Genomic DNA, 24,826 nt, shown 5'->3' with positions numbered 1-24,826 from the left:
AAGGCTATGGTTTTCCCAGTAGTCATGTATGGATGTGAAAGTTGGACTGTGAAGAAGGCTGAGTGCCGAAGAATTGATGCCTTTGAACTGTGGTGTTGGAGAAGACTCCTGAGAGTCCCTTGGACTGCAAGGAGATCCAACCAGTCCATTCTGAAGGAGATCAGCCCTGGGATTTCTTTGGAAGGAATGATGCTAAAGCTGAAACTCCAGTACTTTGGCCACCTCATGTGAAGAGTTGACTCATTGGAAAAGACTCTGATGCTGGGAGGGATTGGGGGCAGGAGAAGAAGGGGATGACAGAGGATGAGATGGCTGGATGGCATCACTGACTCGAAGGACGTGAATCTGAGTGAACTCCGGGAGTCGGTGATGGACAGGGAGGCCTGGCGTGCTGAGATTCATGGGGTCGCAATGAGTCGGACATGACTGAGAGACTGAACTGAACTGAACTATGATTCTTGGGCATAGCAGCCAGTATCTGATCCAGAGTTAATGTACTGAGAAGATGTCTTTTTTGGTACATTCCATGTCCTTCTCTTTTGCCGTCAGCTTCCATTCCCATGAATGGTTCTCCCATCACCATCATTTAGGTTTAGCTGCAATCTGTCCTAACCAGTCAAGTTGGAGAGCTATCTGTCCTGACTCCAGCAGATGCTGCTAAACTGTCGGTTGGTTTAAAAGAGACACCAGTGCTCCAGTTGTTAGGGCCAATCTCTTTGCTTTCTCTTTCCTAACTTGAGAATACCAACCCCCCTGCCCCCCCACCAGCTGCCCACGAGGTGAAGAACTCTGGAGACTTAGGGTCTTGCCAGCTCTTTTCTGCCAGGATGAGGGGGCGGGGATAGTGGTGGTTGTTCTACACGTGCACTGATGGTTTTTTTTGAAGGGAATAATGGACAGTAGAAAAATACCCATACGGGAAAAAGCGTTTCTCAAATTAAATTTTGACAAATATGCCAAAATTCCAACATTTTTCCTCCATGTAAATGGAGGCTCTGTTAGCCTGCAGTTACTTCCTGCATACACATGGAACTGTTAGGTAGTTAGAATAGGAAACAGAAGTCTAGAATGGCGGTGGCTAAAAGACAAGGAAGGGAAAAGCCCACGAAAGTAGAACAAAGGAAGGTCCGAGGACCGGAGTGAGGACCTCAGGTAGAACAAACAACACCCCTGGCTAGCCCAATTTACATAGGACAGGCCCAGAGAGAGAAAAAACATATAAAAAGAGGAGCCAAAGGGCTGGGGGTCTCTTTCTCCAGCACGCCGGGGCACTCTTTACTTCGCGTCTTTGGGTCGACATGCCCTCATGCCTCAAGGATAGATTTTCCTGCTATTATCTATAAAATAGAGCTGTAACACGGAGCTGTAACACTGATTTGTCTAAGAGCTATAACGGTCCGTTCGAGACCCGAGAGCTATGACCCGCTGAGGGGGCTTTAATGTCCATCATTCCAAATCTTTGTTATGATGAGACAGAACCGAGGGAAATACACTCGCCTGACAGAACCTTCTGCACTTCCTGCATACACATGGAACCTTCTGCAAGGTCTTGGGGGGTCTCAACAGGTGGACCCTGGACCAACGGTGTGACCGTCATGGGGGCACTTGTTAGAAATGCAAAGTACTGTGTCCCCATTCCAGCCCTGCTGAATCTGAAAATCAGGAGGTAGGCCCAGGAATTTGTTTTAAACAACCTCTCCAGGTGATTATTTATTTACTTTTGGCTGTGCGGGGTCTTCCCTGCTGTGCAGGCTTTTCTTCCGTGGCGGCAGGTGAGGGCTGCTCTCTAGGTGCAGGGTGCAGGCCCCTTGGAGCGGCTTCTCCTGTTAAGAAGCACGGGCTCTAGGGCACTTGGGATTCAGTAGTTGCAGCTCTCGGGCCCTGGAGCAGTCTCAGTGCTCATGGTGTACAGACTCGGCTGCTCTGCGGCAGGGGGATCATCCTGGAAAGGGATCGAACCCATGTCTCCTGCATTGACAGGTAGTTTCTTTCCCACTGAGTCGCCAGGGGAGCCCTCTCCAAGTGACTTGGATTCATATCCAAGTTTGAGAACTTCTTTAGCACCAAACTAGTCCTAGCTGAGGACTAGTTACTTTTCCTTCAGTTTCTTTATTTTTATAAAACAGAGACAACCATCTTTCCCTTTCAGAGTCATTGTGGGGACTAAGATGATGAGTATAAATATTTGCACATAAGTACTTAGTAAACAACAACTGCTCGTATTTGGTATCATCTTTTAAAATGTATGGCGATAGATAGGAAATAAAGCATAAAAGATGGGCTCAGCCCTAAAGAGTTTGCGGTGAGTAAAGGTGCCCTACATATGAATAATTATCTGATATCCAAAAATGGTAATAACCTTGTCAACCCAAGCTAAGAGTAATTTCTTTGACTTTCCCCCTTTCTGATGGCAAATGTAATAGTTGGAGAAAGTACAAGTAGTAATGTGCCTAGATCCATGGAATTGACATTGCTTTTTACTGGGAATCTGTATTCATAGCCATATGCTAAAGAGATTTAAGAGGCCTTAAAGTAGAGCATCCTAGGGAGTGTCTTTGTTTGCGGGAAAATTAGGAGAATAAACCTTTGCTTTTCTATAGCTGGTACTTTATTTTTTAACTTAATTTTTATTTTATCTTGGAGTATAGTTGATTGTCTTAGTTTCAGGTGTACAGCAAAGTGATTCTGTTATACATATACATCTATTTATTTTCAGATTCTTCTCCCATATGGGTTATTACAGAATATTGAGCAGAAGTTCCCTGTGCTATACAGTAGGTCCTTATTGATTATCTGTCTTCCATGTAGTACTGTGTATATGCTAATCACAAATTCCTAATTTATCTCTCGCCCCACCTTTCTCTTCTGGTAACTATAAGTGTATTCCAGGTCTGTGACTCTGTTTCATAAATCAGTTCATTTGTATAATTTTTTTGTATATTCCACATACAAGTAATATGATGTTTGTCTTTTCCGGTCTAACTTTTTTAACTTAGTGTGACAGTCTCTAGGTTCATCTATGTTGCTTTCAAATGGCATTACTTCATTCCTTTTGTGGCTTATCTTTTATGTTCTAGTATTCCATTGTATATGTATGCATTCACATCTTTATCCATTCCTCTGTTGATGGACATTTAGGTTGCTTCCATGTCCTGGCTATTTTAAGTAGTGCTGCAGTGAACACTGCAGTGCGTGTATCTTTTCAAATTATGGTTCTCTCTGGATATATGCCCAAGAGTGGGATTGATGGGTCATATGGTACTTCTGTTTTTAGTATGTAAGGATCTTCCATACTGTTCTCCATAGTGGTTGTAGTAATTTACATTCCTACCAACAGTGTGGGAGGGTTCCCTTTTCTCTACCCCCTCTCCTACATTTATTGTTTGTAGACTCTTTTTAATTCTTTGCCTCTCCCCTGAATTCCTGACACGTTTGTAGACTCCTTGATGATGGCAGCTCTGACTGGTTGTGATACCTCATTGTGTTTCTTTAAGAATTAGTAATGTTGAGCATCTTTTCAGATGCTTTTTGGTCATCAGTATGTCTTCTTTGGAGATACTTGGAAGATCTCAATAGCTCTTCCATCCATTTTTTTGACTGGGTTGTTTGTTTTTTTGGTGTTGAACTACATGAACAGTTTGTATATTTTGGTGATTAATCCCTTGTGGGTTGCTTTGTTTATAATATTTTCTCCCATTCTGAGGATCATCTTTTTGTTTTGTTTATGGTTTCCTTTGCTGTGCAAAACCTTTTAAGTTTAATTGGGTCTCCTTTATTTATTTTTGTTTTAATGTCCATTACTCTAGGAGGTGGGTCTAAAAAGATACTGCTGTGATTTATGTCAAAGAGTGCTCTGCCTATTTTCCTCTAGGACTTCTATAGTATCCGGTGTTACACTTAATAGACCTTGTACTGTAAGAAAGCTGTTGAGACATACATGGAAAGTTAATGCTTTTGAGTTGGTGTAAGAGATTGGTTAATCAATCTTTTCCGTTCTCCCCTTGGGAGGAGTTTTATTGAGGTGTACTTTTCCACTCTTTATTAGCAGGTGAGTACATGAACACATGAACCCTTGAATTTTTTTAATAACCAGATAGCTTTGTTTATTGAGTGTCTATGTATATCATTTAATGTTACTGGAGTGAAATGAAGTGAAAATCTCTCAGTTGTGTCTGACTCTTTGTGACCCCACATACTGTAGCCCACCAGGCTCCTCTGTCCATGGAGTTCTCCAGGAAAGAATACTGGAGTGCGTTGCCATTCCCTTCTCCAGGGAATCTTCCCGACCCAGGGGTCAAACTCAACTTTCCTGCATTGCAGGCAGATGCTTTATTGTCTGAGTCACCAGGGAAGGCCTAATGTTACTCAGTACACGAACGTCATACTCTGAAAGTAGACTTCAGGAGCTACACAGCATTGTGCAGATTCTATAATTAAAGAAAATGTTTTAGATTTTGGTTAAAACCAGTGTGTTCTAGCAAAATCTTAAAAGGAGAGTCTTTAGGAAAAAATGCATAAAGATTCAGGCTTACCTTCTATGCCAAAAGATAGAGCTTAAACCCTTCCATGTTAAGGGCGTACACTAGGATTTGTGTTTCATTCTTGCTTGTCATTGACGGTGAACTCAGGTTGTTGGGCTTTTTTTAAGTTTAAATCAAACAAAGATAAATTACGTTTGTTATAATGTTTGTCAGGCTACCCCATAAGTGTTCATATTTGGTATTAATGACTATTTGTAAATTCTTTTCTGCCTTCTGCTTAAGAAAAAGCTTTGGAGTTGTTTTTATGGCTTGTTTTTGTCAGAAAACAAAACAAAACCTCAAGTAGAGATACACAAACTTCTAAAAGCAGAGCTGATACGGTAATATATTGGCATTTTTGCTCCTTTTTCTTCCCACCTACAATGAGTGTTTTCTCATGCCATTAAATTATTTGTAAATGGTATAATGACCACATAATTCCTCATAAAGATGTATCCTAACTTAACTAATATCTTTTAAAGTACTTAAGCCATTTGATATTTTCCCAGAATTAAATGAGCCTATAACTTCAAGAATATATTTTACTAGTGATAAAATTTGAGCTGTCAAAGGAAAAGTGAAAATTGGAATTTTGGAAACCTTATAAATTGTGGTTGACAGCTTTTCAATACCTAAAGATATTTTTACTAAAGCTGGCAATAGTATTAATGAATGTGATTTTTGTAATACTTTGTAAAGAAATGTGTCACTATTAGAAGATCTGCATTGAACCAAGATTTTCCTAAATCGTGCCTGGGTAAAAGATCCTTTCAAAGTACAGGATGGACTTTTGGATTTTAATACAATAAAGTACAGAGAATTTCTTTCAGATTCCACATCGCATTTAATTCTTGAGAAATCACCCTGGGAATTCCATGGTGGTTCTGTGGTTAGAACTTGGCACTTTTTCTGCTGTGAGCCTGGGTTCAATCCCTGGTCATGGAAGTAAGATCCCTTGGCCTGACCAAAATAAATTCTTTTAAAGAAATCACTTAAAAAAAAAAAAGAAATTACCCTCATCGTATTGTAATATGTACTCATCAAGCTATATGCCTTAAGTATGTCCAGCTTTTTGTATGTCAGTTCTGTCTCAATCAACTTGTTTAAAAAGAGAGAGAAAAACTATGGATTTCATTTTAGGGAAGCACTGAAGAAGCATCCACAGTCATCTGAAAAGGCCATTAAAATATCCTTCCATGTTTCCAACTGCATAGCTTTATGAGGCCGGGTTTTCTTCATGTACTTAAGCCTAACCAACATATCTCAACCCATTGTGTGCAGAAGCAGGAATGAGACTTTTCTGTTTTCTATTAAGCCAGACATTTATGCACAAATGCAAAACATTGCCTGATTTTTTTCACTGAATTTTTTCCTTTTGGAAAATATAGTTTTCATTAAAAGTATTTAATAAGTGATCTAAAAATTATTTTTAGATAAATCCTTAAAAAATTTCTTAATTTTGAATATGGTGAGTAGTGATAGACATGCCTCCTGTTTAACAAGAGCTCTTTGAGGTCCTCAATAATTTAGTGTGCAAGGGTCCTGACACCAAAACGTTTGAATGCCATCTAACCACTGGGTTAGATTAATTTTTTTGTTTAAAGTTTTTGAGTTTTTGTTTTTTTCCCAAGTTGGGGGTTATTGATTCCTTCTACTACTTTTGTATTTATAATGAATTCAGGTCACCTTGAAAGATAGTGTTTATTAATTAACTAAATTATTCATCTTTTTCTATCTTTTCTAGTGTTTTGTGGTTAGAGCTTATTATACATTTTAGTTGAGTTGAGGTTTGACTTTTTCTAGACCTATGGCACCTTAGTACGCACATGTGTAAAATAGATTCACTTTTATTGTGATGATGAATGTGTTCTGGGAGTTGCAATAAAGGGAAAAATAAGAGGAATATGCTTCCTCCTTTCCCCAAGTTTAAGCTGGTTCCTACAGGTAAAGAAATAAGTGGCTTCAGAGCTGTTTTTGTAAATGACTTCTGAAGCATATTAAGAGCACCATGCTTTCCAGTTAATTGTTTTCCTTTAGTGAATGATGATCGGAGAAGGCAATAGCACCCCACTCCAGTGTTCTTGCCTGGAAAATCCCATGGACAGAGGAGCCTGGTGGGCTGCAGTCCATGAGGTCGCGAAGAGTCGGACACGACTGAGTGACTTCACTTTCACTTTTCACTTTCATGCACTGGAGAAGGAAATGGCAACCCACTCCAGTGTTCTTGCCTGGAAAATCCCAGGGACGGGGGAGCCTGGTCGGCTGCCATCTATGGGGTCGCACAGAGTCAGACACGACTGAAGCAACTTAGCAGCAGTAGCAGCAGTGAATGATGATAAGTCTACTGTGGCTTGGAGGTGAGAGTGGAGTCCATTACCCGGCAACTCTTTTCAAAGACTGTCTTCTAATCCATTCAGTAGACTTACAGAATGAGTTGTCAGGATTGAATGACTGTAAAGGACCATCTTGGTCTCTGAATAGTATTTGGATAAATGAAAAAGATGACAATGTTCATTTTTCAAATGGGATTTATCTGTAACAATGGGGCATCTCACAAATGACTAAGAAAGGAAAATAAATGCCTTATTCTATTATGGAGTTATTTACATGGATCCTTTAGGGGTGGGACCTTTCTCTAAGAAAATTTATTTGACTTCAGTTATTAGAGGATTTAACAAGAATGGGGTTTTGTGGGGTTTGGGGTCTTGCTTTTTTCTATTGTAAATCATAAAAATGTGGGTGGTTTTAAAATAAAACACCTTTTAACCTTTTTATCCAAGCACATGATGTATCCTACAAATTAAATAGATCCCTTAAAGATCTTCTGATATAAGAATTTTAATGGAAGGCAAAAAAAGCATAATTATGTGGTCAAGCAGAGTAGTACAGTCTCTTAATTTGCTGTCAAATTACTTTAAAAGTTTTAATTAGCATAATTAAGTAGAGTTTAAGTGATAAGATATACTACTTTATGTTTTTTATATGTATTTCTCTCCGTGAGTCACTGCATTTAATAGGAGCCTTTCAATTTTAATTACCTCCTCTACTGTTGGCCAGGCATGAGGCACGAATCATAACAACATGAATAAGTGGATAAGTGCCACTACAAGCCAAATTGTTCCCAACCTCACCTGAGCTCTCAGTGCTCTTAAGTGATTCCCTCTATTGTCCTACTCTGTTGGCTTTCAAATATCTTGACTGGCACCCACGGAAAGAACATTTTACATCACAATTCAGTATACACATAGGCATGTTATAGTAGCTTATTATATACAGTGATTGTCTTCACTGTACTCATGGTACTCCGTTTTTTTAAAAAACATCGATTTCGGAAACTTTTGCCATCAGTCCACTGAAAAATACCAAGTTGGGCAGCTCAGTCTGCCACTCTCCCTGGTGATCATCTGCTGTCTCTTCTGCTCTCATGTCTGACCCCTTCTCGCAATGTTAGCAGATGCCCTGGCCTCCGGCTTTGCAGTGAGAGAGCCACTGAGCTGTGACTTTCTTGGCTTGTCACCAACCTGCTCTGCACTGGTACCATCCGTTCATCTGTGTGCTCCCTCCGTTCATGGAAGAGATTTCTTTTCCCCACCTCTGCTCTAGATACCACTCTTTGAACTGTGGCCCCACAGACCATGCTGGGTCAGTGTGAGTGGCAGTTGTGACTAGGGTGTATGACACATGCCCGTGAACCTTAAAATGGAAAGTGCTCAGCCCCATAAATCCCCAGATGCTTATGTATCTTGATACCACAAACTTCTGGTGACCTCCACGAACAAGATAGAAGGGATGAGGTAAAGAGAGTCTGTGACAAACACTGGTGCCACCGAACCTGGGGAGAGGGGTAATGGAACGTGCTGACCCTCCTGCTCGGTTGCACCACCTGCTGCAAAGATGTGAATTGAAACTAGTCACCTTGGCGAAGTCAAGAGAGGTTGTCATTTGGCTTTCAGAATGATTTGTTTTTGCTTTGCTAGCACTTTCAGCAAAATAAGCAAGAAGCTGGTATGGTGTAGAAATAAAGCAAAAACTGTCATTATCCCAGGTTTAAAGGCCATGGTGACTTTTCTCAGACTTGAGGCTACATTAAGTATCTGTGTCTGGTTGAAAGAGTGAGTGGCAGTGTTTGTAGGAATCACAGGACTCTTAAACTCTGTGACTGCCCTTTGGAATCCTGCTCGAATATCTCAAACCTGTGCTCCCCTGAGTTCTTAATTTCAGTCTGTCTAACGCACAGGGATTGGAAGGACTTCATTGGAAGGAATGATGTTGAAGCTGAAACTTCAATACTTTGGCCACCTGATGCGACGAGCTGACTCATTTGAAAAGACCCTGATGCTGGGAAAGATTGAGGGCAGGAGGAGAAGGGGATGACAGAAGATGAGATGGTTGGATGGCATCACTGACTCAATGGACATGAGTTTGAGTACGCTCTGGGAGTTGGTGTTGGACAGGGAAGCCTGGTGTACTGCAGTCCATGGGGTCACAAAGAGTCGGACACCACTGAGCAACTGAACTGAACTGAAATGCGCAGGGAGACAGCTTTCCTGAACCTGAACTCCAAGTTCCTTGACTGTGCCATTTTGTGTCTTGCCGCTAGACTTTTATAACATTATTTGTTTATTTGGCCTCACAGGGAAGCATGCAGAACTTTCCCAACCAAAGATTGAACCCAGGTCCCCTGCAGTGAAAGTGTGTAGTGTTAACTGCTGGACCACCAATGAAGTCCCATGCCTCTAGCCCTTAGCATGTGCTGTTTCTGCATCAGGAGAACCCATCCCAACAATATCTTATTTTTTTTAGGACTCAGTCCTTGACCACCACCCTCAAAGTCCCTGTTCTTTATTTGCATAGCGCTCTCTAATTTGCCCTCTCTCGGAGTTGATGTAACATGTTGTAACAGCTTAGTGACTCTTCCCTTTCTGAACCCTGACTTTACCCCGCTGGCCTCACTAAGACAGAAGCCATTTGAGGGCAGATACTCTTATTTTCTGGAGTCTCCACAATATCTGGCATAGCCTCTGACCTAGTAGATGCTCGTTTAGTATTGTTAGAAGACTGAAATAAGCAGTGCTAGGATGATGATGGGCTTTTTGATTCAGATAGTGTGGAAGGATCTAGCTGCCTCTTGCATGGAAACTGGGGAGGTGTGTGCTCACTCAGTCGTGTCTGACTCTCTTTGATCCCATGGACTGTAGCTGCCAGGCTCCTCTGTCCATGGAATTTTCCAGACAAGAATATTGGAATGGGTTGCCATTTCCTCCTCCAGGGGATCTTCCTGACCCAGGGATTGAACCTGTGTCTCTTGTGTCTCTTGCACTGGCAGGCAGATTCTTTACCACTCCGCCAGCTGGAATAATTCCATTAAATAGAGAAGCATTGGCACAGCTAAACAATGTGCTGGTTTCTTTTGAATTAGAACCTTCCATTTGGATTCAATTTCCTTGGGGTGTGGTAGATTCCCAGAACAGCAGGCCCACCCAGTTTAAAATACAAATTCATTCAAGGCAAATATTATTTGGCTTATCTGTGCTGTTATCCAGTGAATATTAAGAGTTTAGTGGTGAGTAAAATGTTGATATAGCTGAATCAGACCAAACAAGCACTCTTGCATTTTAGAGTTTATTATGTTTTGAAATATTACTAGATTGTCCTAAATTACTTCCTTTACTATGTTTGTATAACACAGTCCCATACTCTGACAATATTCTATGTGTTTGTAAACTATGCCCCATTTTACTGGGGCCCACAAGGGCAAATGCAGTGTCTTATTAGGCTTGTTATGTGTCCCATGTTCAGCGCAGAAATTAGTCTGTGGTTGCGGCCAAGTAAGTGGTTAAATGAAAGCTGTGGGTCCCTACACAACATCCTGTTCCTCCTGAGACCAAAGGTTAAAGACTTCATCTTTGATTGTGACTCTTTTTTCCTCTGGAGCAAAGTACAAAGAAAGTATGTATTAGTCAGATCTTTCTTGCCTGCAAGAAAGGGAAACTCAACTCTATCTGGGTTTCATTCAAAATAAGAAATTGATTTCTTGTTCTAGTTAAGAATGTGTTCCCAACAACAACAATAAATATGCAGCTATTATCTTAAATAGACAGCGGTTTAGTTTTCTCTTGTAGCAAGAAGCCTGAAGGAAGTCCATCCAAGGCTGGTGGAGTCACTCATGGAAATAATTTCAAATCCACCTTCCTGCCTCACCATTCTTAATATGTGGTTTTCATCATCAGTCACAAAATGTCAGGAAAAAAAAAACAGGGAATGGAAAAGTGCGAGATTTCCTATTTTGCAAGTCTTGCCTTTTTATCTTACAGGCAACCATCCGAAGAACTTCAGTGGCTCACATTTCCTTGGCTCTAACTGTGGTCAGGTTGCAAAAAGGGCTGGTAAATCAAGGGTGGAAAATGGAGATTTACTCAGCTAACAGTGACTACCACACTTTTACATCAAGCACATGGTTTGCTTGTTTTCTTGGTTGGATCGAGGCTCTCTTTAAGTGGTCTTCAAAAATATGAATGGATCATCAAATTGGAATCCTATGCTGTTAACTAAGTAAGTTTAGGTTACTTGAAGGAAGATGTTCTGAACATCTGAGTAAAATTGTCACTTTATGTGTGGTCATTTGCTTAGGATCTTGGCACACTTTTGTTTGGTTCACGTATGTATGGGCCACAAAGTTCTTGTATGGCCTTGTTCTTCTCGGACTTTCTAATTGCTTGTTTTCTCATTAGCAGAAGTTATGTCTGTTCTCTTCCTCTCAACACTATAATTTGCTAGTTGTACAAGTTTTTGAATGCTTTATGATGAACTAACTAAACTTTCTAAACTTGCTTACCCATTTGTCATCTTGAATTTTTTTTTAATCTTGGATTAATTCTTCTTAGAGCCTTTATCTTCCTCTTAGATATATTTTTAATTTTTCTGGAGTATATTTTGAAAGTTTTCAGAAAGACTGCATGGCAGGTATATTTTGAACCCATGCTGATCTGCCCTCTTAAGCTTTAACTGGCAATTTGGCTGAGTATGAAAATCTGCATCAAAATATCTTTCCCTCAGCATTTGAAAGGAATTTCTTTCTAGCAGTCAACGTTACTGAGTCCGGGCCTTCATATAGACCTTTGCTTTGTAAGTTTAGATGTGTTTTGTTTCTCCTTGATACTGTGACCTTTTATGAGACTCTATCTTTTCTCATCTGTTCTGCTCATTGCCTGTGAGCATTCTAATCTGAAGACTTGTTTTCTTTGCTATCTTCTCTTGCCCTTTTTTTTTTTTTTTTAAGTAAGTTCAATAGATTGATGTTAGACCTCTTGGGTTAACTCTTTATCAAACTTTGTCTTTTCTCCTTTCCCCCACACCTTCCCAGTTTTCTGGGAATTTTATCTACTCTTTTATCTCAGCCCTTCTATTGAATTTTTAACTTCAAAAATCCAATTTTAATTTCAATATGTGCTTTTCCTTATCATAATGTTTTTGCTTCATGTATATATGTTTTCTAATATCTTTGACTATACTCAGATTCCCCCCTTAAATTCTCTTCTGCTTCATGAATTAGTTTCCTCTGGGATTGGTTCTACTTGTTTCATACTAGTCTTTCTCTGTTCCTTTGTTGTTGTTGCTCAGTCGCTCAGCCACATCTGGCCCTTGGTAACCCTTTGGACTGTAGCCAGCCAGGCTCCTCTGTCTGTGGGATTTTTCAGGCACTAATCCGGGAGTGGGCTGCCATTTCCTCCTCCAGGTGGTCTTCCCGACCCAGGGATCAAAGCTGAGTCTTACGCCGCTCCTGCACTGGCAGGCAGATTCTTTACTACTGAGCCACCCGGGAAGCCCCTTCTTGTTCAACTTTGAACAAAAATCTGATGATGCTTGATTACCTATCCAGATTCATAGCAAAGACCTAGATTGATTGTTCTAGAGAGCTGACTTAATTTCTCTCCTCTTACAAACAGCTGCTACCCCAGCTGACCTTCCCCTTCATCAGGAGGGCTGTACTCTGACGCTGAGGGAGGAGGATGTGAAAGGCCAGGTTTCCCTTGAGGATGTGTCCATCCGTGGCCAGCAGGACAAGTTCCTTCCAGAGGTTCCTTCCAGAGGAGAAGTCCATGCTGAGGGATGCTAAGCCTTCCCGGCAGGTCACTTGCTCCCTTTGGACAGCAGACATCTGACTTCAGGCTGGGGAGGACTCTGTGCTTCCCTCGCAGGCTGCAGAAGGGGAGCTGGGGCTGTGCTGCCCATTCTAGAGTGACGCTCCTCCCAGTTTCTACACTAATGCTCGCACCTTTCTACAGCCTCCACCTCCATTCTTGCCTTCACCTGGCTGTGTCCCATGCTCCACTGTGGTTAATTTCCCAATCTTCTCTCATCTCCCTGATAAAAAAATCTTTAGTCCACAGACATGCCTCAGTGGGTTGGGATGAAGAGATGGCCTGCTTCTCAATCTAGAATCCCTGGGGTAGTACAGTTTTTAAAACATATTAAATATTTTTAAGGAAGATAAAAGGGAATTTTATTTGAGCCAAATGGAGGATTCTAACCCAGGAGACAGATTCTCAGAAATCTCTGAAAACTCTTCCCCCTGCTAGAAGTGGAAGGCACCACCATACACATTTTCAAGACAAAGAATAAAAACATCAGAAGGATATATTAACAGTTTACATAGTAAAACTTACTGTATTTCTGAGAAAACAATACTCACATGGTAAGAAAAATCCTTCAAAAAATACAGGAGGGAAAAAACAAGCAAAATACAGGAGATTCTGGGGAAAACAAGCCTTCCTTAAACCCAGGCTCCTGATCCTCAAACCTGCCCCCATCCCACCCCCAGAGGCAGCCCCTGTCAGCAGTGCCCCGCGTTCTTCCAAAGAGCTGACAAAGTGCTCCTTGAGGAGAGCTCGCTTCGAGCTGTGTGGCAGGGGCTGGGGTGGGAGTGCGGTGAGGAGGGAGAGACGGGAGGGCGGGAGCGCCGCGGTGACGTCAGTGGTTCAGGCCGTGGCCGAGGGGCCGCACTGAGGTCGTGGTTGGGAGTGAGGGGTGAGACATTTGGAATTCCGGGAGGAGATACAGCACCCGGCCACTGCTTAGGCGTCCGGGGAGGCTGAAGTAAATGAGAGAAGTGGGTTACGGGGAAAAGAAAGTAGGCTCCATAGCGATTCTGTAGTGGATGGAGGGTGGGATTTTATTTCCATTAACCCAGGGACTTGACAAAGAAGTTGAATGCTCTGTTTGTCCCCGATGTCCATAAAACCTTAATAACTGGCTGTTTCTGGGCCTGTTCCTGTTCCCCGTACACATCCCCTCAGGCTGCCAGAGCGTTTCTAAGACGAACATTCTAAAATAATTTAGCAGTGACTGTGCGTTCTTCCCTCTTCCTATAGAGGAGAGGCTGCAAACAGGAAACTCAGCAACTGAAAGTCTAGCCTGTGGGCATAGTTGGTCAGGCACAAACTGTGTTTTGTTTTCTACTTGAGGTAACATGTTAAATATTGAGACCACCCCCCCCCCAAAAAAAAAAAAAAAAAACAATCTTGCGTGGTTTGCAGTCTTCCTCACTGTAGTGAGTGGTCAAGTCTGAATGGCTGCTGCCCCTGTAAATGGGCTGTACCTTCTCCAATTGGCCCAGCCCCTGTGACTCACTCAGTTACCTGCCAAAACCCTGCAGTCCTACATTAGTCATCCAGGCTCTCAGAGAACCTCCTGCAGAGGATTCTGAACCATCAGAGCAGCTGTCTCTGTCTTGAAGTTTTTCTTAGTACACTCCCCAGTGGTACTTTTTTTCTAAGTATGAACAAATGGGATATTATGGAAATTTAAATTCTAAAAATTGGAGTCTAACCTAAGCAAACCAGACTCTTGTTTGAAAAGAAAAATGCAGGCAGTACTGATTTAAAGTTATACAAAAGAATACCTTTTGGCTTGGCCATACTTGTGTAAATATTCCTGGTGATGTGGTCTGCAGAGCCGCCATTCACAAAGGCAGCGAAGTGACAACTGGAAATCTCTTTCTGAGGTTCATAAGCTCAGAGGCTGGATAACTTAATTTTCCTCTGGCCAATAGCAATACGTTAACATGCAGGAAAGGGAAGCCGAATAAAACAGCTTCAATTGTATTGTTGAAGGAGCACTCTAAGAAATCCTTCTGGATAAAATCCCTGCCTCTTAAATCAGTAAGGAAAAAGTATAAATCCCTGTGTGACATAACAGTTGGAAAAAAGATCACCAGTTACAATTGTTTATTGGAATGATGTGCCCTAAATTTACGCGTTTGGGGGAGGGCATGCTTTTCTAAGACCATCCTAGGGAGTTCCCTTCATGCGTGTAGGTTGACCTTGGACTAACCCCAAGATTTCCAGTCACCAGCACGTAGGAAGTGGAGGGCGTAGTATTACACATGCTTGGATTCTAGCCCATTAGAAAAAGGCACATGTGTTTTCCCGTGTTGGCTGTCTTTGTCTCCAGTTTTGAGTCACTCACTGACTATTTGATCTGAATTCCCCACGCCGCTTCCATAAACATTCACATGCACTCCTCAGGAAGTGTGTGACATAACTTGGTGATTGATGTTTGGATTCCAATAGCAAGAGCACATGATCGCAGAAAAGGTCTGGACATATAAGTAACTTGTGTCAGTTTATAAAGGCCCACATCTCAGCATGTAAAAGAATGGATGTCGGGAAGCAGTGTGCTGGTAACAGGGTGAATTGGGATGATGACCCAAGGAGCATGGATTCTAATCTCAGCACTGCTTCTGTGCTGCCATGTAACCTTTGAGCAGATTTTCTCTACATTCCCTTTTCCTTGGGCATCAACTAAAGCGGTTGAAGGGCTTCCCTTGTAGCTCAGTCGGTAAGGAATCTGCCTGCAATGCAAGAGACCCGGGTTCGATCCCTGGTTTGGGAAGATCCCCTGGAGAAGGAAATGGCAACCCACTCCAGTATCCTTGCCTGGAAAATCTCATGGCCAGAAGAGCCTGCTGGGCTGCAGTCCATGGGGTCCCAAAGAGTCGGGCATGACTGAGCGATTGAACTGGTGATATTCAAGGCAGTATTCTATCTCTGACACTTGAGCAGTCATTGACTCTCATCATCTTTGCTTGAGAAATTGAGGCTCCTGGGGAGAATGCTCCTTCCCGGCTGGCTGATCAGTGATACCAGTTAGACTCCTCTCCCTGATAAAATGACAGAAAGGCTTGTGTAACTGGGGACACTAGTGAGTCTTCACTGACCATCTCCCCCTCCTCCGTGTGCCATTTGTCTGGAGACACTATGGGACGCAGGACTGATTTTATGGGGAGACAGTCTTTTCTGTTTGGGTTTCAGGCCAGGGAGTTCTGTTCCTTCCAGAGGTTTCTCTTTCTACTTCTCTCCTTTTTTTTTTTTTTTAAAGCGTGTATTTATTTTCGGCTGCATTGGGTCTTGCAGCTTCCGGGACCTTCATACAGAGCATGGGCTTCTCTCTACTTGTGGTTTGCAGGCTCCAGAGGGCTCAGGCTTCCATAGTTGCTTAGTTGCACCGTGGCCTGTGGGATCTTACTTCCCAGACTAGGGATTGAACTCGAATCCCCTGCTTTGGAATGTAGTCCAGTTTCTCTTATTTTTTGAGAGTGACTCCTGAGAAATTCTAGAATATTTCTTTTTTTCATTTTCCATTTTTGTTTTCCTCCTTAAAAACTATTCTGGAGTGTGAGAAGGCTAGCAACATCACAGAGGCTTGGTTGAACAAATGGCAAAACCAAAGAATTACAGGTAGACAGTGACTGCAGAATAAGACACAGTAGGGAAGAGGGCCTGAAGGCCATCTGCATCCATCTGATAGATGTGTCCAGACTGGTTCTGGGTGAGCTGGTCTGAAAAGCAGAGGAAGCGTGCTGCCCTGCATAGCTCTGCTTCCTGCCCTTGAAACCCACAGAGGCAGGTGTGTTGTACCTGCCCCAAACACACAGAATGTGCAGAGGCATCCAGATCTACCTGAGCCCGTCGACAGGTGACCGAGGAGGAAGGGAGAAGATGCAAGGAACAGCAAAAGAAGAGTACAGGGCTTTGTGCCCTGTGATTCAAGAGAGGAGGAGATACAAGGAGAGGCAATAACTAATGAAGCAACAGCAGGGCCAAACAGGAAAGAACAGGCCTGGAATGTAAGTAAAGGGTGAGAGCTGGCCAGATGTGAGAGGAAATTTTGTCATTACTGAAAGCTCTGAAGGAAAAGAATGAGTGTCTGACCTGGACCCTGGGGAGGTGGAGGCAGGAGGGATTGCTTCTCTTCTGACTTGTCCTCGATCAAGCCCTCCTGTCCTCATCTCTCCCCTGACCTCTGGATCTTTCTGTGCTCTGTTTGGTTCTGAGCGGATTTTTATGTTGTTGGGATGGGCATTGGAAGGAGAATGACTGTTGTAGAGCACACGGCTGGGACTCGGCCCTGCCCTCCCTCAGCTCATCACTTCCTTCCTGAACCAGCGGAGAGTGTGGTGTTCAGTCGGGCTTTTACACGAGAGAGCGAGAACCAGACCACAGTGTTGTCTTGTTCCTGGTGTGGAGAATTTTTTGTAAAAAATCAGAACTATACTATTACCATGAGATAGGATGGTGACAATACCTTTACTGTAGTAAGTGTGATCGGACCAAGAAGACGTGACTTATGTCCCTTTCAGTGTTTAGTAGACTACCAGTGTTTCCCTACTAAGGAAACTGCAGAAGCAGCCAGATCATTTCTTATACTGTCCTCATATCAACTTCAGTTAGAAGTAAAATGTATGTTATGTTTACTGAAGCAATGAGGCAGTGGTAACACGTGATAAAAGCTAGTACTGCACTTACTCTGATTCACATTCTGCAGGAGGTCCTCACTCTAATCTCAAACTGCTTGTTGAAAGCAAGAAGACAACAAGCTGAGGGTTAGCACCCTCTATTGCGTTCCTGGCTTCACTGTAAATAAACTGAAGCTGCTCAATGAGATGGGAAGAAGCTGAAAAAGAGAAGCTATTGTCTCTCATTAAAGATTTTTCAAAAACATCCTCTAACACAGAGCCCCAGCATCGTAGAATGTTAAGTCTGGAAATGTGAGGTATCAGTGATGCCTCCTCATATTTTCCAGGTGAGAAAACAGGCTCAGAGGACCTATTCTTGTGCAAGGCCTCATAGTACCTCATGGAGAAGAGCGTAGTGATGAAGGGTGTAGAGGAGCCCTCTTTAAAAAAAAAAAATTTTTATTTTTAAAAAAATTATTTTTTGTTTTTGCTGTGCTGGGTCTTCGTTGCCTTGCAAGGGCTCTCTCTAGTTGCAGTGAGCAGGGACTCCTTTTCATTGTGGAGCTCAGGCTTCTCACTGCGCTGGCTCCCCTTGCTGTGCAGCACAGGCTCCAGGCCTGTGGGCTTCAGTAGTGGGGGCGCCTGGGCTTAATTGCCCCTCGGCACATGGAATCTTCCTGGACGGGGGATCGAACCTATGTCCCCTGAATTGGCAGGCGGGTTTTTAACCACTGGACCAGCAAGGAAGTTCCCAGATGAGCCTTCCGACAGCCTGGAGCACAGGGGTCTGCCACTCATTAGCTTGTGTCCTTGGACAAGCTCCTGCACCTCTCAGTGCCTCAGCTGCTACATTTAAAAGACGAGACTAATAGGACTCCCTTCACAGCCCTGTCACTGGAGTTGAGTTCATTAGCACAGGTCAGATGCGGAGCACAGTGCAGGAACCCTGTTTCCTGCCTGGCACCGTGGAGCTGGCATCACGGTAAAATCTCCAGTTTCTTGAATCACAGTGCACAGAGCCTTCTGTTATATCTCACTGCCTTTCAGATTTTGCTGATTTTACTTCTCACTCACAAATATTCAATGGAGATTATTCATATTCCCGTGTCTGGTTTTGTTTTATTGCTTACCATCAGCTTTCCTCCTTTTTCTGTTAATATCCATGATCTTCTAATCACCTCATCCAGTGTGTTTTCTCTTCATTCCTTGGCCATTTAGTGCTATCATGAAGCACCTTTCTTCATTCATCCTTTGCCTCCTCTGACCCTTCGCCTTCTGTGTTCCTTTCCTGACTTCTGCTGCTTCCTGCCACCCAACTGTGGCCTGCACCTCTGGCTGGGCTCTGGGGCTCCTCACGTGACTCAGTCACCTTCAGGGTTTGGCTCTTCCGCGTGGTGTGCTTCCTGGTGTCCTTGCAGAGATTTAGTTCAGCATTTGACATCACTCCCTCTGGTCGGGGAGACACCATCCTCTGGTATCTGGGAATATCTCGAGCCTAATTCGACTCCTCCATTTCCTTTCCTGCCTGAGTCCAGTTGATGGCTAAATCCCATTGACCTTTAAGAAGGAAAGGTCCTCCCTTCCTTTGCTTACCAGTCCCCATCCTCTCATACCTGGACTGCCCCTCTTCTCTTCCGATTCCCTGACTCCAGCCTTTCTTCAGTCTACCTTGTACTGTGTCTCCTCCAGAGTTATTCTCTTAAAAGGCTGCCTTGTATATATCATTTGTTTTTTTACTAAAATTTCTGTCTGTGCCAACAGACATCTTTACTGGCTGTCTGGTAAATAAAGTCCAAATTTCATAGCTTGGCACTGAAGGCTCTCTGTAGTCTTTGTTCTTCCTTCCTTCTCGTCCTTGTTCACGTTGTTCTCTGTTGTGTCTGAGTCATTCCAACATGTATCTCTGTGTGCTGGGCGGGGACTGTACCCCCATTTCCCTTCCCTGCTTAGACCGGTCTTGTCTGGCGCTCACCTGTTCTTTACTCTTTCTCCACCACAGCCTTCCTCTGCTGCTCCTGCTTGTTGCAAAGTTTCCCTCTCTGAATTCCTCTTGGATTTTTCCAGTGACCATATGATCAGCTGTGCTTTCATGTCTCAGCCCAGCTGTAAACTGCCCCAGGGCAAGGGTCCATCTCTGATGTCCAGTACCGTCCTCTTCATCAGACCATCTAAGAACAGAGATAGAGAGAATGGGCTTCATAATGGACTGAACTGAAGTGAAGTGAAGTCGCTCAGTTGTGTCTGACTCTTTGCAACGCCATGGACTGTAGCCTACTGGGCTCCTCCATCCATGGGATTTTCCAGGCAGGAATCCTGGAGTGGGGTGCCATTTCCTTCTCCAGGAGAACTTCCCTACCCAGGGATCGAACCCAGGTCTCCTGCATTGTAGGCAGACGCTCTACCGTCTGAGCCACAAGGGAAGCCCATAATGGACTGCAGAGTGACCCAAATGGAGAAAGCTGTTTAGGAGTCTCCCTTCTGCCTCTCCAAGTCACAGAGAACCTGACCCTGTCTCCTGAGCAACCTGGGCCTCCATTTGTGCATACTGAACTCTGAAGGGAGCTGAAGCCATTTCTCAGGTTCTGAACCGGGTATCGTGTGAATGACTCCAGGGACTGGATGTGTCATCTTCACTGCAATGCCCCCTTCCCTGTTGCGATTCAGTGGGAGAGTAGAGTGGTTTACAGAAGCAACATGTAACTTGATGAAGACAGTGTAGTGAGTTTACAAATAAAGAGGATGGGTTTTTTTCCTTAAACACAGCCACAGAAAGTGATGAGACAACTTTCAAAAAAAAGGGGGGAGAGTTCACAACTGGAGACAAAAGACAGTATCTCCTCTTAGGGTTCATTTACTTGGCTCTCAGCCTCTGTTGGTGTCCTGAATAGAATTAATTGCTGCTTCTTTCCATTCCTCCAAATTCTTGGTTGAATTGGCAAATAGCAGGCACTTGGCAAAATTGTCACTTGGCCTTATTGTTCCCCTAAAAGTGACATGCCCCTCTTTTTCCTCATGCCACTCCTCAATCTGAAAGACATAATCTGAGCTCCTTTCAGTCTCCTGGTATATCACAGCCCTTCTTTCTGCAAGGATAAGCTTTCCTCTTTCTATTCCTCTTCCTCTGAATCAAGATGAGGCTACTTTTCACAAGAAACTGCTTTTGGAAGAATGAATTGACTCCCCATTTATCAATTTTAAGAGAACATAATTTCAGTGGGTAGGGATCTCACTGTACTAAATCTCTGATTCAGGGCAAGCAAGCAGAAACATAACTGTCTCTGAAACTCTAAAACTTCTAGAATCTGAGTTACTACACAGAGTCTTAAAATTCCGGCTACACACTTTTTCCTCTGCCATTGTTTATCAGATTCTCTTCTAGAAAACCATCTTCTATAACTGAATCCAAATGTCTCTCTTTTCTACTGAAACTTCATTTTTTTTGTTGTTCTCTATCTTCCCCTGGGGAAATATTTTTGGTTCAGACCTTATCTCAAAGCCTTTCTAACAAGATCTTTTTTTCCCCTAAAGCCTCTGAAGTAACACTGCTCTCCTTGGCCCCAGACATCCAGACGTTTTCTGATCCCATTAGATGTTGATTACATTGTTGGCCCTTATTCCTGGTGACTTTTTTTTTCCCCTTTCAATGTGGCAGTTGCTGTGATTGAATGGGTTTTAAATTGTCTCAGTAGGAGTTCTTTATGGCTTGGATCTCTTTGGATTTTCCATCTTTTAGGGGGAGGGGATTAAAATAAAACTGTGAGGTTTGTCAGACGTGGGTTACTGAAACTGAGAGGCTGCACGTCCCCTGGGAAGGTTGCAGGGCAATAACACAGCTTCAGCACTAATCACTAGGAGTCTTGTTTCTCACGCTGAATTCCAAACCAACTGTTACCCTGGCGGTATGCTTACCCTAGCAGTATACTTCTTAAGAAGTTTTGTGTCCTTGATTGCTCCAAAGATACTGTGGCAAAGACTGTATTCCACTCTGCTAACCTTTCTGTGACAAGCTGTATTGCTGATGGCTTCAGCATGTTTAATTTTATCAACTTAAATTGTTCAATTGAGTGAAAATGAAAAAAAGAAACCAGATGACTTGGACAACACAAAAAGGAGGACATAAGATATTTCTTTGCCTTGCTCCTCAAGGGTCTTTGGGTTGAACCTCCATGAGAAAAAATATTTTTATGTGCTTTCCAGAAGCAAGAGCTATTCAGATGATTTAATCTAGCAAGTTTGTGTAATTTTTTTAAACCCATGTTTACTAATTATTAGTAATTTTTGTATGCTTGTAAGCAGCATTGCTGGTTGAACAGCTCCATTGCTGGAAAACTCAGATTTTTATCTGACACGTTTATTGTTACAGTAGACTTGTATCTATCTATATTAATATCTATCTATATTTAGGGAATGTTGTACTGATAAATATATAGGTGTGATGTTTGGGGATAGCAGTAAAGTGAAACATGATATTCCTAATTACTTTAGGGAGGCGTCTCTTCCCATTGTTTAACTGTCTTTACTACTAACCTCCATGAGTAGAACTCAGTAAATTCACTTAGTGAAATCATTTCTCCAGTGGGAGAGTGGATCTGAATTTGCAGTAATTTTGTTTCCTTCCTTTTGGAGTCTGACATTTTATCTTTTGACTAAGTCATGAGAGATATTCTTAGTAGCCAAATGTATTTAGAAAATGTTATTTAAGGCTGTTTTCTTTTTTTAAGCCGAGACATCTGAAGTTTTGAAATGTATAGGCTCAACTTCAGAGCAGATGTTTAGTTCATTCTCTCTCCACTTCCAGAGATTATGTCAAGTATTATATAATTTGGAGTGTTTCTTCCATTTACTCTATTAGACAATCAAAATACATTTAGTTTCTTTCTGTAAGTTTTCTTCTTTCTCTAGTTGCGTTAGGGGTAAGCTTAGGTTGTTTATTTGATGTTTCGTTTTTTGAGGTCGGCTTGTTTTGCTATAAACTTCCGGCTTAGCACTGCTTTTACTGCGTCCCATAGTTGTCATGCTTTCATTGTCATTTGTTTCTAGGCATTTTTTTTACTTCTTTAGTGACCTCTCAGTTGCTTAGAAGCTTACTGTTTAGCCTCTATGTGTTTGTGTTTTTTACAGTTTGTTTCCTGTAATTGATACCTAATCTTACAGTGTTGTGGTCAGAAAAAAAGCTTGATACAATTTCAATTTTCTTAATTTGCCAAGGCTTGATTTCTGTCCAGATGACCTGTCTGTGGGTATTAGTGGGCAGTTAAAGTCTCCCACTATTATTGTTCCTGTTGATGTCCCCTTTTATAGTTGTTAGCATCTGCCTTATGTCTTGAGGTGCTCCTGTGTTGGTGCATATATATATATATATATATATATAATTGTTATATCTTTCTGGGTTTATCATTATGTGGTGTCCTTCTTTGTCTCTTGAAACAGTCTTTATTTTAATGTCTATTTTATATGATATAAATGTTGCTATTCCTACTTTCTTTCAATTTCCATTTGCATGGAATATCTTTTTTCCAGCCCCTCACTTTCAATGTGTATGTGTCCCTTGGTCTGAAGTGGGTTTCTTGTAGACAGTGGTCTGGGAGCACATGGAGTTAAAAGGTCCCTGTGCCAATGATCTCTTCCCTCTCTGGCAGCCCAGGCTTTTTTCCTCCTGTAGGTTTTAATTTAAGTCTACTTGCAGATTACTTAGCTGTGAGTATTCTATAAATATCTAGAGTTCATGGAAACGTGGACGATCATTCCACATGTTAAAAGTATGTGAGTAACTGAGGCCATCATTCATGTTACATACACATTTTGTGAGTGATGGGGACATTTTCCCACTTGGGAATTTTGTTTATTAGATAACCAGCTCTGTCCGAATCAACTATTTAGATTTAGATAATTTCAGCATTTCCATATATCCTATCCAAAGAAACATCCTGATCAGATTTTTTTTGTTTACTTGGTTTGACATGCCTACTGTTGCTGGTATTTAGTATGTTAATCCACTGCATAGCTTCGTGCAGAGAACTCAAGTGTGGGTCAAGCTGGGTGTCGACTGAGTTGGAAAAGCAGAGGAAGGTGGTGGTAGAGCCTGAAGCAAGGAAAGGAGATGGAGAGATGCAGCAAGTGGGGTCACTTGGCTGCTGTATGAGTGGAAGGCAAGACGGCACTGAGACTGAGATTCCAGAAGCCCCACTGCCGGGCTCTGGGTGCCAGATGAGAGGCTGGTAACTTAGTTCTGTTCAAGAATCAGAGGGAGGCATCAGTAGTTTTTAAAAATAAAGAAGAGTAAAAACAGTAGTGTGGCCGGCACTTTGGAATGATCTTTCAGAAACCAAGGTTTGGTTCTCTTGGTTATTCTGTGTTTGTTGAAGGTTTGTGGGCCAGGTGAGTTAATAATTATTTCTTTTAGTAAAATAGCCTTTTCTTTACCTTTTATATATGGGCTGACAATTCATTACTGGAAATGGGCTGTTGTAAATTCAATAAAATTCTAAATCATGATCAGTTCTAGATCATGCCAGTACTTGATCCCATCCCATTAAAAAAATGAAAAAGAAAAACATTGTTAGAGACAGCCAGTTTTAGACCTGGGCTTCTGGAATGTATTGGCTGCATGATAAGGGTTACAGAGGGCATGTTGGTTCTTTTCAGAATATAGTAGGCCACTTGACGAGGCTTCCCTGATAGCTCAGTTGGTAAAGATTCTGCCTGCAATGCAGGAGACCCCGGTTCGATCCCTGGGTTGGGAGGATCCCCTGGAGAAGGGAGCGGCCACCCACTCCAGTATTCTGAGAATTCCATGGACTAACAAAACTTCAGAAAAGGAAAGGAGCAGTTGAGTCCCAGGGATCAGAAAGCGTAAGTGTTTAAACACCCTCTCTCGCCCTCCATCCAGGCCTCACTGTGTCGCCAGGGCCTGGGGTCTGCAGCCCTCACTGCTCGCCGTGCCCGGGGTTCTCGTTGTAGAGGGAGGAGGTCTAGGTGAGAGGTCACAGCCCTAGAGCTGTGACGGGTCAAGGCTGAGATCTGAGGGCCCGGTCTCTCTCTAAAGAAAGTTTCCAGCAGTCTTCTCCTTTCCAGTCTCATGTCCTGTCCTCTGCAGTACACAGTGCCTGCCAACCTGAGCCTCTGGATTTCGGCGAGGGCCGTTTATTCTCAGAACCCCCTCTGTAGGTTCTTCAGAGGCCACAGCAGAGCGAGGAAGTTAGGTCGCCCTGCTTTGTCTCCCTAAATCTGTTGAAAGGACTCCTCTGCTGTGTTACCTCCTGTTCTCTTGCCCTCGCCTCTCTCTTTACGCTTTTGTGGGGAGTAGGAGGTGGGGTGGACTTTGCCATCGTCTGGATGGTTTGGGATGGCTTTGGAAAGAAGAGGTGAGTAGGGTGAGTAGTATGTGCTCATTCTGCTGTCTTTAACCAGAGGCCTGTGTTATCACACTCCAAGGAAAAGTAGAGAAGTTAGTCAAGTTTCTATACAATTATATGCAATATGTCGTGTAACTCAGACCCTATTATCATTATGAAATTCAAGGTATTTCTACTGGATTTCTAAATGACCTACTGGTGTGACTCAGTCTCTG

The 24,826-nt window shown here is 42.6% G+C and overlaps 1 protein-coding gene and 1 non-coding gene across 2 annotated transcripts in view; one reads left to right on the top strand and one right to left on the bottom strand.

The window, feature by feature from the left end:
- The window catches only part of LOC120861032 (colorectal mutant cancer protein), a 308,064-nt gene that overhangs the window by 38,223 nt on the left and 245,015 nt on the right, over positions 1-24,826 (top strand). The gene's annotated exons all lie outside the window — the stretch shown is intronic.
- Positions 19,605-19,676, bottom strand: TRNAC-ACA. Its single transcript has one exon. It is a non-coding gene; the product is annotated as a tRNA-Cys (tRNA).

The sequence above is a fragment of the Oryx dammah genome, unplaced genomic scaffold (assembly GCF_014754425.2).
Source record: "Oryx dammah isolate SB20612 unplaced genomic scaffold, SCBI_Odam_1.1 HiC_scaffold_11211, whole genome shotgun sequence".
NCBI lineage: Eukaryota > Metazoa > Chordata > Mammalia > Artiodactyla > Bovidae > Oryx > Oryx dammah.
This window is presented reverse-complemented; position numbering and strand designations above follow the sequence as displayed.